Source organism: Chlorocebus sabaeus, chromosome 16, assembly GCF_047675955.1.
Source record: "Chlorocebus sabaeus isolate Y175 chromosome 16, mChlSab1.0.hap1, whole genome shotgun sequence".
Taxonomy (NCBI): Eukaryota; Metazoa; Chordata; class Mammalia; order Primates; family Cercopithecidae; genus Chlorocebus; species Chlorocebus sabaeus.
Genome location: NC_132919.1, coordinates 48,188,995 through 48,203,371, shown reverse-complemented (window position 1 = coordinate 48,203,371; position 14,377 = coordinate 48,188,995).

Here is a 14,377-nt window from a genome sequence, read left to right as displayed (position 1 = left end):
CTTGTGTTGAATTCCCTCAAAGTCATTCATTAGGATTGGAATCAACTTCTTCCAAACTCCTATTAATGTTAATGTTTTGACCTTGTCCCATGAATCATAAATGTTCTCAATGGTATCTAAAATGGTGAATCATTTCCAGAAGCTTTTCAATTTACCTTGCCCAGATCCAGTAGAGGAATCAATATCTCTGGCATTTCCTATAGCTTTAGGAAATAAATTCCTTCAATAATAAGACTGAAGAGTCAAAATTACTCCTTGTTTTGTGGGCTGCAACATGGATGCTGTGTTTGCAGGCAGGAAAACAACATTAATCTCCATGTACGTCTCCATCGGAGCTCTTGGGTGATCAGGTACATTGTCAATGAGCAATAATATCTTGAAAGAAATCTTATTCTAAACAGTAGGTCTCAACAGTGGGCTTAAAATATTCAGTAAACCATTCTGTAAACAGATATGCTGTCATCCAGGCTTTGTTGTTCAATTCCTAGACCACAGGCAAAGTAGATATAGCATCATTCTTAACAAGCCAGGGCTTGTTAAGAGTTTTTTTGTTTTTTGTTTTGAGACAAGGTCTTACTCTATTGCCCAGGCTGGTGTGATGTTGGTTTACTGCAACTTCTGCCTCTCAGGTTCAAGAGATCCTACCACCTCAACCTCCCCAGTAGCTGGGACTATAGGTGCAGGCCACCATGCCCAGCTAATTTTTGTATTTTTTGGTAGAGATGGGGTTTTACCATGTTGGCCAGGCTGGTCTCAAACTCCTGACCTCAGGCAATCGCCTGCCTTGGCCTTTTGAAGTGCTGGGTTTACAGGCACTGCACCCAGCCAACAATCCTAGGGTTTTTGCAAAGGTTAATGAGCACTGGCTTCAACTTAAAGTCATCGGCTGCATTAGTTCCTAACAAGAGAGTCAGCCTGTCCTTTGAAGCTTTGAAACCAAGTATTGCCTTCTCCGCTCTAGCTCTGAAAGTCCTAGATGGCATCTTCTTCCAAGAGAAGGCTGTTTTATCTACATTGAAAGTCTGGGGACCGGTCGCAGTGGCTCATGCCTGTAATCACAGCACTTTGGGAGGCTGAGGTAGGCCAATCGTGAGGTCGAAAGATCGAGACTATCCTGGCCAACATGGTGAAACAAACCCCACCTCTACTAAAAATACAAAAATTAGCTGGGCGTGGTGGCGTGCACCTGTAGTCCCAGCTACTCGGGAGGCTGAGGCAGGAGAATCGCTTGAACCCAGAAGGTGGAGGTTGCAGTGAGCTGAGATCGTGCCACTGCACTCCAGCCTGACGACAGAGTGAGACTTTGTCTCAAAAAAAAAAAAGTCTGTTGTTTAGTGTAGCCACCTTCATCAATTACCTTAGCAAGATCTGAATAACTTGCTACAGCTTCTCCATTAGCAGTTGCTGCTTCACCTTGTACTTTTATGTTTTGGAGACAGCTTATTTCCTTAAACCTCATGAACTAACTTCTGGTAACTTCTAACTTTTCTTCTGCAGCTTCCTCACTTCTCTCAGCCTTCATAGAATTGAAGAGGCCTTGCCCTGGATTAGGCTTTGGCTTAAGGGAACGTCGTGGTTGTTTGATCTTCTATCCAGACCACTAAACCTTTCTCTATATCAGCAGCATAAGGCTATTTCAGTTTCTTATCATTCGTGTATTCACTGCAGTAGTACTTTTAATTTTCTTCAAGAACTCTTTCTTTGCATTCACAACTTAGCTAACCATTTGGCACAAGAGGCCTAGCTGTTGGCTTGTCTCGGCTTTCAACATGCCTTTCTTAATGAGTTTAATAATTTTTAACTTTGATTTAAAGTGAGAGATGTGTGATTCTTCCTTTCACTTGAACATTTACAGGTTATTGTAAGGTTATTAACTGGCCTGATTTCAAGAGTGTTATGTCTCAGGGAACAGGGAGAGAGATGGAAAAATGGCTGGCTGATGGAGCAATCAGAACACATACAACACTGATTAAGCTCACCATCTTCTATGGGCATGGTTCATGGAATTCCAAAACAATTGCAATAGTAGCATCAAAGATCACTGGCCACAGATCATCATAACAGATAGATACAGTACTAATGAAAAAGTTTGAAATATTCAGAAAATTACCAGAAGTGACAGAGACACAAAGTAAGCACACGCTGTTGGAAAAACGAAGCCAGTAGGCTTGCTCAAAGCAACGTTGGCGCTAACCTTCGATTTGTGAAAACTGCATTATCTGTGAAGCACACTGAAATGAAGTGTAATAAAACAAGGTAAACCTGCACAAGTTTTGTACAAACATATGTTTTCATTTCTCTTGGGTATCCTTAGGAATGGAATTGCTGGTTCCTGGGATCACTCTGTTTAATCATTTCTGAGCACTTTATTTTCTGGCACAAGAGGATTCAGGCTTATCTTGTACTTTCCCTTCCCTATCCCTATAATTAGCCGTTTCGCCAAGGAGCCCTGGTTTCTTCCAGTGGACAGTGGTATTTAGACATTAAGACTTGGGTGCTATTGGCTGGGTAAGGTGGCTCACGCCTATAATCCTAGCACTTTGGGAGGCTAAGGTAGGCAGATCACCTGAGGTCGGGAGTTTGAGACCAGCCCGACCAACATGGTAAAACCCTGTCTCTACTAAACATACAAAATTAACCGGACGTGGTGGCGCATGCCTGTAATCCAAGTTACTCGGGATGCTGACGCAGGAGAATCGCTTGAGCCCGGGAGGCAGAGGTTGAAGTGAGCCAAGGGTCATGCCATTGCACTCCAGCCTGGGCAACAACAGTGAAACTCCTTCTCAAAAAAAAAAAAAAAAGACTTAGGTGCTATCAAAGCATGATGTAGGCTGATTAAAAAAAAAAAAAAAAAAGACTTGGGTGCTAGCTACACTCATTATTATTAACGTGTCATGGCTCCCAGACTCTCTCAATGGATAAAGCTGGGAAATATCTGTATGTGTACACATAAGTATACATACATTGACGCATGCACACACAACATAAACACATACATACATGCATTTGCATCAATATTTATTTCTACAACTGGCTATTTTGTTTATTCTTGTTGTGTAGAGATGGGATCTCACCATGTTACCCAAGAGGGTCTCAAATGCCTGGCCTCAAGTGATCCTCCCACCTTGGCCTCCCAAAGTGTTGGGATTATAGGCACGAGCCACTGCACCCAACCTCTACATTTCTCCATGTATTACCTCCAATTCCAATCCAGGTGTATAGGATTACATGTGAAACCATCAGAGGGTTCATTTCCCTTCCCCTTCCCCTTCCCCTTCCCCTTCCCCTTCCCCTTCCCCTTCCCCTTCCCTTCCTTTCCTTTCCTTTCCTTTCGAGATAGGGTCTCGCTCTCTCACCCAGGATGGAATGCAGTGGCCTGATCATGCCTCACCTCAGCTTTGACCTCTTGGGCTCAAGCGATCCTCCCACCTCAGCCTTCTGAGTAGCTGAGACTACAGGCACGTACCCCTGCATCCAGCAAATTTTTTGTATTGTTTGTAGAGACGAGGTCTCACCACATTGCCCAGGCTGGTCTTGAACCATTAGGCTCAAATGATCCGCCCATCCTGGCCTCCCACAGTGATGGGATTACAGGCACAAGCCGCTGCACCCAGGCTACTTTTGCATATTATAATCCTCTTTGCCGACAGTGAGAAACCTAGCTCACTTTTTCTCACTGGGTCAGTCCCACTGTATATAACTGTTCTGCCCTGGGCAGGTCCAGGCAAACCTATCCCCAAAGGCTGAGGAAGCCGAGAGGCTAAAGAAAGAGGCTGACAAACCCAGTTCCTCAGAAAGAAACATTTAATAAGGAATTAAAAAGAGAAATCATGTCTGACATCGGTGAGCAAAATGGCGGATCCCCACACTATTGCTCCCAACTCCAGGGCTTGTATACCACAGGGTGGCAATGTTAAGACAGTTGAAATTAGCCCCTCGGGGGAAGGCAAAAATGCTATGTAATATGCCTAAGGGCAAGATTTAGTTAACAGTAGTTAAAGTAGAAATCTTAGAGGCATCCCTGGAACTGGGGTTATTCAGAAGTCAACATGGCGGATTAGTATCCAAGATGGATTTGCTTTAGCTTCCACGGCAACTGATATCCCATGCCCTCCACCTCACCCAGACCCTCCTCAGCAATCTTGGGCTCTGACACCCTCCCTGGGCCAGCCCACCACATGGATGCCTCTTTGTCTCTCAGACTCCAGCATGCCACGTCTCTCCCCACACGGAAGCCACCCTCAGCCTTCATGGGCTCCAACACTCTGCCTGGGGCCACCCTACCCCCGCCTCCCCTCATGGACGTGCTCCTCCACTCAACAGGCTCTGAGGTCCCATATCAAGCTCCCCCTGGATGCCCTGCCCACTCCTGCAGGAATGCCCTTCTCATCCCCCCTGAATTCCCCTTCTTTGGGTTTGGTCACTACCCTGGTCAGATGCCCTCTTCACCTTTCTCATGACTTACTCTCCCTTGCTGAGCTGGGACCCAAGTGGACATCCTCCTTACCTTGCTTGACTTTTGACATCCCACACTGGACTGCCCTCCCACTTGGATGTCCTCCTTTGCCCCTCTTTCTCCTGCTCTGGCCACCCCCCACATCGGAAACACCCTCCTCACTTCACTTGAGCTCCAGAACCATTTGCTGAGCCACTGCATCTCCCATCCACCCTACCCCTGGGGACCCCGCTTGCTTCGGAAGGTCAGTTCAGTCTTCTGGACTGAATAGGAGGAAGAGGAGGAGGGGAAGAAGAGGAGGAGAAAGAAGAGGGAAAAGGAAGAAGAAATAGAGAAGAAAGCGAAGGAGGAGAGGAGGAAGAAGGTGGGGAAGAAAGAGAAGAGGAGGAGGAGGAGGAAGAGGAAGAGAGCTGCCTGGCCAAATTTTGTGGAATGGCGGATGCTGCGGTGACAGATTGTAGAGGCTGTGGCTGATATCATCTTCTTTCAGGGAGAATTTGATTGCCTTCTGGTAGCCAGACAGCGTACAGGGAAGCCATCTTGACGCAGTGAAGCTGGTCTAGGTCCAGTTTGCCCTTATTCCTGGTTGTGGCTCTTTCCAGGGTCTCACCTGTAAGCCACATTGATGGAAGTAGAGACCGTGCTTGTAAAAAACTTGAGGCTGGGGTGGGGAGGAGAGAGCCCAGAGGTGATTTGGAGGCTCAGGAGCGCAGGATGCTGGGGGACACTAGTGTGTGTTTGTGGGTGGATGGGAAGGAAGTTCAAGTCAGAGGTGAGGACAGCCCAAGGAGAACAGGGGACTGTGGGTGGTGGAGCAGGAGGGTAGGGCCCTCTGAGCCTAGGGGAGAGCAGGCGTTGCGGGTGGGGGGTGCGGGGAAGCCAGCAAGCTTGCTTGTTGGGGGTATGGGATTGTGGTAGGAGCCTGCCTGCCTCCCTGTGGAGTCTCTGGAGAGGGGCAGGGCAGCAGGGGTGGTGTGGGCAGATGGAGAAGGGATGTAGTGAGGGACTGGGGCTGAGGAGGAGGAGGGGGCCAAATGTGGGGAAGAGGCTTAGTGAAGGGAGGGACCCTTGGTAGGGAAAGAGTTCAGTGAGAAGAGCGGGAGGCGTCATGGAGGCCCCATCTCTTTATCTAGCTGGGGCCATCTGAGAGCAGTGACCGCACTCCCATCCAACTCTGTCCCTCCCCCACAACATGGAGGCCCCAGCCCAGGACTTGCAGTGGGGAGTGAGGGGGCAGCCTCCAGTGCTTGTTCTTGTCCAAGGCTGGGGTGGGAAGCAATAAGCCCAGGCCCCAGACTTTCCGCCTCATGGTGGGTGTGGGTCAGTGAGGTCCCGCACCCGCTGCCCACCCCCCAACCCTGGGGCTGACACCTTCCCCCCTGGGTGCTGGTGCCTAGGAATGGAGGCAGGGAAGGGGCTGGGGGCTCACTCTCCCTTCCCTCCATGCACTGCAGGGGCAGGCAGCAGGACAAGCAGTCAGACTGGATTTGTTTCTCATTTGCTCTTGGCTCCTCTGGTGGAAAAATCGAAGCTCTCCCCCTGGTACTGCTGAGGCGGAGAGGGTGAGCGTGGCTGGGAGGCCATCCTGGCAGGGAAGTCCAGGGGCAGGCGGGGCCTGGCTGGGGAGAGGCTGCCCCCTGCTCACACCCCCCTCCCAGCCCCCTTGCTTCAACGTGGCTCTCCAGGCCCAGTGGGAAGTCCTGCCTCAGCTGAGGTGGAGGGGCCAGTCCAGGGAGGAGGTCAGACTGGGCTTGGGTTCAGCTTCAGGCTTGTAGCACCCTCCCTCCCTGGGCCTGTCTCTAGAGCAGCCTCCCAAGGGTGATTTAAAATCCCCCGAGGGTCCTCCAAGAAAGTGCTGTCAAGCTGCAGCAGAGGGGGCTGAGTCAGACCTGTGACAGGCTTTCTCAGCATTCAGACTTGGCCTAAGTGGGAGGTGAGCTGTGTGCTAGGAGGGGAGGTTTCCACAGGCAGCTGCTGGATATTTCCTGAACATCCAGGAACATGAGAAGCCTTTTTTGTACATCATCTCATGTGGCCCTCACAGACACCCCAAGGTCAGTATTAGCCATTCCATTAAAAAAAAAAAATTTTAATACACAGGGTTTTGCTCTGTTGCCCAGGCTCCAATGCAGTGGCGCAGTCATAATTCAAGGCACCCTCTAACTCCTAGGCTCAAGCAATCCTCCTGCCTCAGCCTCCCAAGTAGCTAAGACCACAGGCACAAGCCACCACACCTAGCTCATTTATTTTTGTGAAGAAGGGTCTTATTATGTTGTCCAGGCTAGTTTCAAATTCCTGGTCTCAAGTGATCCACCCACCTCAGCCTCCCAAAGTGCTGGGATTACAGGGGTGAGCCACCACACCTGGCTCCATCCCATTTTACAGGTGAGGGACTTGAGGTTCCATGAAGTCAGGTGCTCCACTCAAGGGGCTACACAACCTCTACGTGGCAGGGCTGGGATTTGAACCCAGTTGTGTCTCGCTCTTTTCCAAACACTGGAAAAAGCAGGCCTTTTTCCCCTCCACCCCAGGGCCCAAGAGCCCCTGAACAGCTCCTGGGTGGGGCTGCCCCACAGGGAACCCAGGCGGTCTTTGGGCTGTGTGGCACAGTGGAGTGCTTCAGGAGATCTCCCCTCCACCAACCCTCCTCTTGTGGAGTTGGACCCACCCCCACCCCGTTTTTTCAGAGGGCCCTCACCCCAGCCCTCTCCATCCTGGTGGAAAGAGGAGCCCAACCTCTTTCCCTCTGGAATCCGCTGCCTCGGCTCTCCGATGGAGAGACCATCTGGAGTGCATTATGGGCAGAGGAGAAAGCCGAGAGCAGGAAAATGTGAGTTGGCCCCAGCAGCTCCCGTCTGCAGGGGGGCGGCGGGGGCTCAGCACTCTTCAGGGGATGGGCCAACTGCTGCCTCCACCTCCCCAGTCCCTAGAAGGGGCAGATAAGAGATGTGCTCAGGAGAGGGTGGCCAGGAGAGGGCAGGGCCCAGAGCCGCCAACACCTCTGCAGAGCCCAGTTTGAACCTGCTAATCTTGCCAACCTGCCCATTTCACAGAGGAGAAGACGGAGGTCCAGAGAGGGGGAGTAACTTCCCCAGGGCCACACAGCAAACCCTTTCACAAACATGCACATGTCAGTGGGCACCAAAAGTCTCCAGTGTTGGGGGCAGGCGGAGTTAGCCCTGGGAGTGGGAAAGAGGCCGGGGTCAGCCTCCAGTGTAAAGTGAAGGCGCAAAGGCCGATGCAAACATCGAGGAATGCCTTCGTTGTTTCGAGGTCTCTTCCTGGCCTCCCAAGCCCACTCCCTGCCCCAAGCGCCACCCTTCCCTGGTGCCTGATCCCTGAGGATGTTGAGTCCGGGGGTGGGGGCCTCTGGGCTCTTCCTCTGGGTCCCAAGAGCCCCCTCCCGACTCCATGGCCCCAGCTCCAGACGTGGCAAGGCAAGCCGGAGTGAGGTTTCTCTACTCCCTCCCAAGTGCTGCGCTGGCGGCTCCCGAAATAAAAATCAAATGTGGGCTTGGCAAAGGGAGCCGGTGGGAGAAGCAGCGGCGGCAGGGCTGGGGCTTCATTCTTTCCATTGTAACTTCACCTCCTAACCTCTGGCATTTTAATGATGTCTCCTACCCCCCTCGCTCCGCCTGGGCCAGGGGGTGACCTCACCCTTTCCTCTAGCCTGGGAGGGGGCAGCCGCTGCCTGGACCCCCAGTTCCCGGCCTGCTCAGGGGGGGAATCTGGGTGGGGGCCATGCTGGGGCTGTCGGCCTCAGGCTCCCTCCAGCTTCTCCAGTCTCAGAGGGGCCTGGAGAGGGCCCAGCCCCCAGGCAGCTGGGTCGACACCTCAAGTTCCATATACGAATCATTAGTCTTCACACCCACTGCTCCATTTAATGGTGGCCACCGTCCTAAGGCGAGGCAACGAGGCAACGGCAGGCTCACCAGCCCATTCTATGGATGACTTAGCTGGGGCAAGAATAGCTCAGGCCTGATAATTTGCCTCATCTCTTTGAGTGTCCGTTTTTTTCCAATGGTAAGTGATGGAAAGCATTATTTTGATACTAAAACATACAAGGACATAGCATGGGGTAGGAAGTAAAATGCCTGTGAATGTTCAAGGTAGAAAACAAATCCTTAAGGAAGATCAGTGGGGCTGTCTGCAGGCAGGCCCCAGGGAGTAGCATCCTTCTCCTTGGCATGGCTGTGGACTGGAGTGAGATGCAGTCCTATGTGTTTGTAACCAGTTTGTGCAGACCCAAGGCTGCTGTGGAAGATGCTAGTGGGTGCTGGGTGCTGGCAGACAGCCTTGGCCCACCCCAGGATGCAGAGGCCTTCTTCCCCTCCGAGGCCTACAGTGGGAGTCCTGCCGACTCTCTCCGTCTCCTGGGGAGGAAAACCTCCACAGGACAAGCAGCCTGCGTGGGGGTGGGGGCTGCCTCCATGGAAAGTGCAGGCACAGGGCAACCTTGACTGTGAGCCCAGCGCCAGCACCCCAACCACTCCAACTGAGGCTTCCTTTCCGTCCCCTGGGAGCTTCCCGACTGCATTGCCTTAGAGGCCCAGCCCCTCAAGGAAGCCCTCAGTTTTCTTCTCTCTTGCCCTCCCAGTCTCCCTGAATGCATGTTCCATCAGCAAACTCTGCCTCAGGCCTTGCTATGGCCTCTGCTGCAGTGGAACTTCCAGATGAAGAGGGTGAAGTCCTATTTACCATGCTGGGTGCTGTGATGGGGGAGATTAAGGTGACAGCAGCTCCTGGAAGGGGACTCCTGACCCAACCTCGGGTGTGAAGAGCATAGAGAAGGCTTCCCAGAGTGAGGGGTGACCAGCAGAAGCCCAGGAGGAAGAGCATGGAGGGCGGAGGGAGCAGCATCTGCAAGGCCCAGAGGTGACAGAGTGCCTAGGGCAGGGCCACAGGAGCATCAGGTCTGGAGGGAGCAGCCAGGACCCCGGGAGCTGCGCAAGCTGTTAGGGTGCATCTTAGGAAGATTTCTGGGCAGGCTGTGGAGGATGAGTTGGAAGATGCTCAGAACGGAGGTGGGGTGGCCTCTTAGAAGGCTGCCACGGAGGCCCAGGTGAGAGGTGATGGTGGCCAGGCCCAGGGCAGTGGCAGCCAGGTGGAAAGAGGTGGCCAGACTGATAAGAGATTTAAAAGGCAGAAGCCAGAGGACTTGGTGACTGATGGGCAGAAGGATGGGGGCCAGTGATCTGCTCAGGCTGGCTCCTGGGCTTCTGATGAATGAATGAATGGATGGATGGATGGATGGATGGATGGATGGATGGATGAATGAATGAATGAATGAATAAACGAACTGAGAAACAGCACCAGATCTGAAAGCCTCAGGTTTCAGTTTGACCATCTGGCTAGGAGTTTTCTGCTGCACTTGCATTTGGTACACCTGCAGAGCATCCAAGTGGAGGTGCCCATGAGATGGCTGGATGCATGGCGGTGCCCTGGAGAAGGTGGAGAGAGAGGAAGCTGGCACAGCCTGCAAAAAGGCCAGAGAATGAGTAGCCAGAGCCCCTGAAGCCTCACAGTAGGAGGTCTTAGACAAGGCACAGCCAACAGTGCCAATGGCTAGAGACGAAGCAGGTGAGGCCCAAGAAGGAACATGTGTTCAAGGGACCCAGAGGCTTCTGCCTGTCCCCCAGCCTTTCCTTCTGTCTGTCCCCCAGCCTTTGCCCACCCCTCTACGCCCCCTCCCCTGGGCTTTCTCCTATAGTACTCTTCCTCTTGATCTCCTCCTTGTCTCTCAGACCAGAAGGCTCAACATCTTTCTAAGGGAAACTTCGTGCTACCCCTACCCAACTGGGGTCCTGGTTGCCCTCCCTGGCTTCTTTTTTTTTTTTTTTTTTTTTGAGACGGAGTCTCGCTCTGTCGCCCAGGCTAGAATGCCGGAGCGCTATCTCGGCTCACTGCAAGCTCCACCTCCTGGGCTCACGCCATTCTCCTAACTCAGCCTCCCGAGTAGCTGAGACTGTAGGCGCCCGCCACCACACCTGGCTAATTTTTTGTATTTTTAGTAGAGACAAGGTTTCACCATGTTAGCCAGGATGGTCTCGATCTCCTGACCTCATGATCCACCTGCCTCAGCCTCCCAAAGTGCTGGGATTACAAGCATGAGCCACCGTGCCCGGCCCCTCCCTGGCTTCTGAAATCACCCCCCACACCCCCAAAAACCACCACGTACACCTTTCACCATAGAGCACTGGCTGCCCTGGTGTCAGCCCCAGTTCCCACCTCCAGCACTTCCAGAAGCTGGGGCAGAGAGGAGCACACATGACCACCTGCCTACTGGGCAGCTCACACTTCCTCTAATGGAGCCCCCCCCCCCGCCCCCGAAAGTACTGGCCTCCAGGGCAACTGTAGGCAATCCTGGCTCCCAGGGCCTTATGGCCTAAAATGGAGAGAAGCCATGACCCCAGCAGGCCTATGCAGACAGAGTGAGAGAAGAGGCCCGGAGAAAAAGCTATGGACATTTAGATCCAGTGGAGGGACCTGAGCAGGCTTCCTGGAGGTGACTCTGCGTAGGGCCTTGAAGGACTGGTAGGATTAAGTCATGTGGCAATGGGAGCAAAGGCAGTTGCAGGAGGAGGGAGTGTAGTGAGGAAAGGGGTGGAGGTGGGAACTGGGGCTGACACTGGGGCAGCCAGTACTCATAGCAGCTGGTGGCTGAAGAGTGTGGCCAGAGGGGTGGGAGGCGGCAAGGTGGAGGGCCACATCACACAGGCTGGAATGCGGAAGAACTTTAGAGTTTGTCCACTGCTGCCTCTTGACGTGTGGCTTTCAGATCTGATGCTGTTTCCCAGTTCATTCATTCATTCATTCATTCATTCATTCATTCATGAAATATTGCCCGCTTGGTGCTAGGCAAGTGCCGAAGATGCTGTGAGAAGCAGCTAGAAGTCCCTGCTGTCACGGATCTTAAGTTCCAGAAAGAGACGCAGATAAAGAGTCAGGAACAAGTAAAAACTAAAAATTAATATCTTGGTGGGGGCTGCCATCATGACTGGCCACTCTGAAGGCTGGGCTTGTGTCCTGTCTCCCCTCAGACTGAGGGCACCCTGAGGGCAGAGCCTGTGCCCCCTCCATCAGACAAAGGTAGAACCAGCTTCTCCATCGGGCTGGAAGCACCCTGAGGCTCAGGGAGAGGCATGGAGCATCTGGGAACAACAGCTGAGGTGTCCTAGAAACCTCCCAGGAATGGACCCAGGCATAGAAGTTGGCAGGCAATGGGGAAAGGACTCCCTTCCCAGCCAGGCCAAATGTGGGAGGGCTTCCCTCTCCTCCTCCCCATCCAGTCCTCGACCCTATTAAACCTTTAAATTAACTTCAGCTCCACCCTGAGCTAGAGAGAGTGCCCCAAAATAAATCCTAAATTACATGCTGCTTGGGGGCAACCACAGTTCTCCTTCCTCCCTCTCCAGCAAGCAGACCCGCCCGACACTATGCAGGGGGGGCTCCCCCAAATAGCAAAATGGGCTATTTATACAGCTCCTGCTCCCCTGTTCGCTCTCTGGCCCTGTTGTCCTTGAGTGAGGCGAAAGCAGGCTATACAGCTCTCCTAGGAGGATAAAGGGAGTAAGAGAGGCTGTCAGCTTTGCCAGGGTCTGACTGGCCATAGGGGATGTAATTTCTAGTCCAAACTAGGATACTGTGGGGTGCTTGTAGCAGTTACATCCAGGCAATGGCATAGATCTGAACTGTCCTGGGCACACGGGGTAGCTGGTCACCCAGCGATGGGGCTCAGACTCCAGCCTCTCAGTCACCCAGAGCATTGCCTTCTTGGGGATGAGAGAGAGAGAGAGAAAGAAAGAGAGAGAGAGAGAGAGAAGAGAGAGAGAGAGATCTGCCTTCATCCCCGTTGCTGAGACAAGCAGTTCTGAATATGGGGGCGCTGGGGCTCCCATACCACCTGGCAAGGCAGAATAGGCTCTGGCTTCAAGGACTCCCAGACACAGAGAGGTCCTGTAGGAGGGTCTGGGCAAAGAAGTGGGGAGCCGGATGTGGCTGTTTTGAGACCACGGGCTTGGGTCAGAGGCCTCCCTCTCCCTGGACAAAGCCACCTTCCATTCTGGGAAGCTGGCCCCAGATACTGGATCAGACTTCCGGGCCCAGCCACCCACTGCTGGTCCTGAAGAGGGAGGCAGTGGAGGAGCAGGAAGGTGTCCTCCTGGGCCTTACTTCAGGGGGTTGGAGCTAGGGCTCCTCCTCCCTGTGAGGTTGCCCTGGGGGGTAGGAGCCTGGAGGGGTGTCAGAGGCAGGGCTGAGGAATCAGAGGCTCCTCTCACTCTGAGTCAGATACAGGGAGGGGAGGGTGGAGGGGGCGGCAAGGAGGTGGACTGAGAACGAGCCAGCCACAGAGATGTCCAGGGAATGGGGCAGGGCTGGGTGGCAGCATCGCAGTGTCTGGAGGGCCAGGTACACATCCAAGTGCACACCGTCATGCGGTGATTTAGAGATGTGGCTCAATCTTTGCGGGCTTCAGCCTTGGATTGTGAACAGAGGGGACACACAGCACAGGACCGGCTGACCAGATCCCAGCCACTGCTTGTTTGCACTCACAAGTAAATTGATGCTGAGAACTTGGTGTGGAGGGCTGGTGGTGTGTGAGTGTGAGTGTGTGTGTGTGTGTGTGTTGGGCGAATAACAGAGGATTCAACCAGTGTCACCCAAGAGGGGCAAGGATCCCGCAGCACTGGGAGAGGGTCACAAAAGCCTTCCCCACCTTAGAGGAGGCAACATGCTGTCTTCCCAGTCCAACTTGATTATCTGTCTGCTCAGCAGCCCTACGACCCCCACATCCCAAGAAAACACTGTTTATGGGGCCTGGGGCATCAGGCCTGTCATTTAGCTGGAGGAGGCAACCCAAGCCGCAACTGGGAGCTGAGCCCTGTGTGGAGAAGCAGTGCCCAGCCTGAGGCAGGCACCAGCCCAGACACTTAGTGCCCTGTTTACCCTGGCAAGGGTGGCTGGCACAGGTGGGCCTCTCCAGGGAGCAGCTGGTGGCCCTGCCAGCAGACTCCCCTGCAGGCCAGAGAGGAGGCCAGGACAGCAGCTCTCCTGGGTGGGGAGGGAAGCACCTTGCTCGCTGCACACCCTGCGCTGCCGTTTGCAGGGTGCCAGCCTCTGAAGCTCAGGAGTCTCCCAGCTGCCCTGCAAGGGAAACCATATGGCCCAGGGCCCAGCAGGAGAAACCACAGCTCCAGGATGCTGGACCCTGGTCCCCAGGGCTCCCCAGAGGAGGCTGAAGGAAGCCCCAGGTCTTTGGGGTCCTGGTCTGGTAGGCCCAGATGCCACTCAACTCCCCAGGTTTGTGGGACCCACCTTCTGCCTCCAAGGGCACATGTAACTTGGCATAAACATACACTCTTTCCCCGACACAGCCCATCACTACACAGTCGCTGTCCCCACAGTCCTTCTCTATCACACAGATGGTATAGAACATGCTCCTGCACCCTGCCACACCCGACATACACATCATCATTCAGCACCCAGTTCACCAACACAGCTGACGCCAGACACACAGTGCTCACCCAGCACAGCGCCTTCCCCACCCGTGTAACCTCCACTCCAGCAGCGAGGTCACATTTGCTTGCACATGCGTGCACCCACACATACACACACACACACACATACACACACACACACACACACACACACATACACACACACATACACACACATACACACACATACACACACACATGCACACATACACACACATACACATACACACACATGCACACATATGCACACATACACACACATACACACACATACACACACATACACACATACACACATGCACACATACACACACATGCACACACGCACACACACATACACACACGCACACACACGCACACACACGCACACACACGCACACATACACACACACATACGCACACATACACACACGTACACACACAC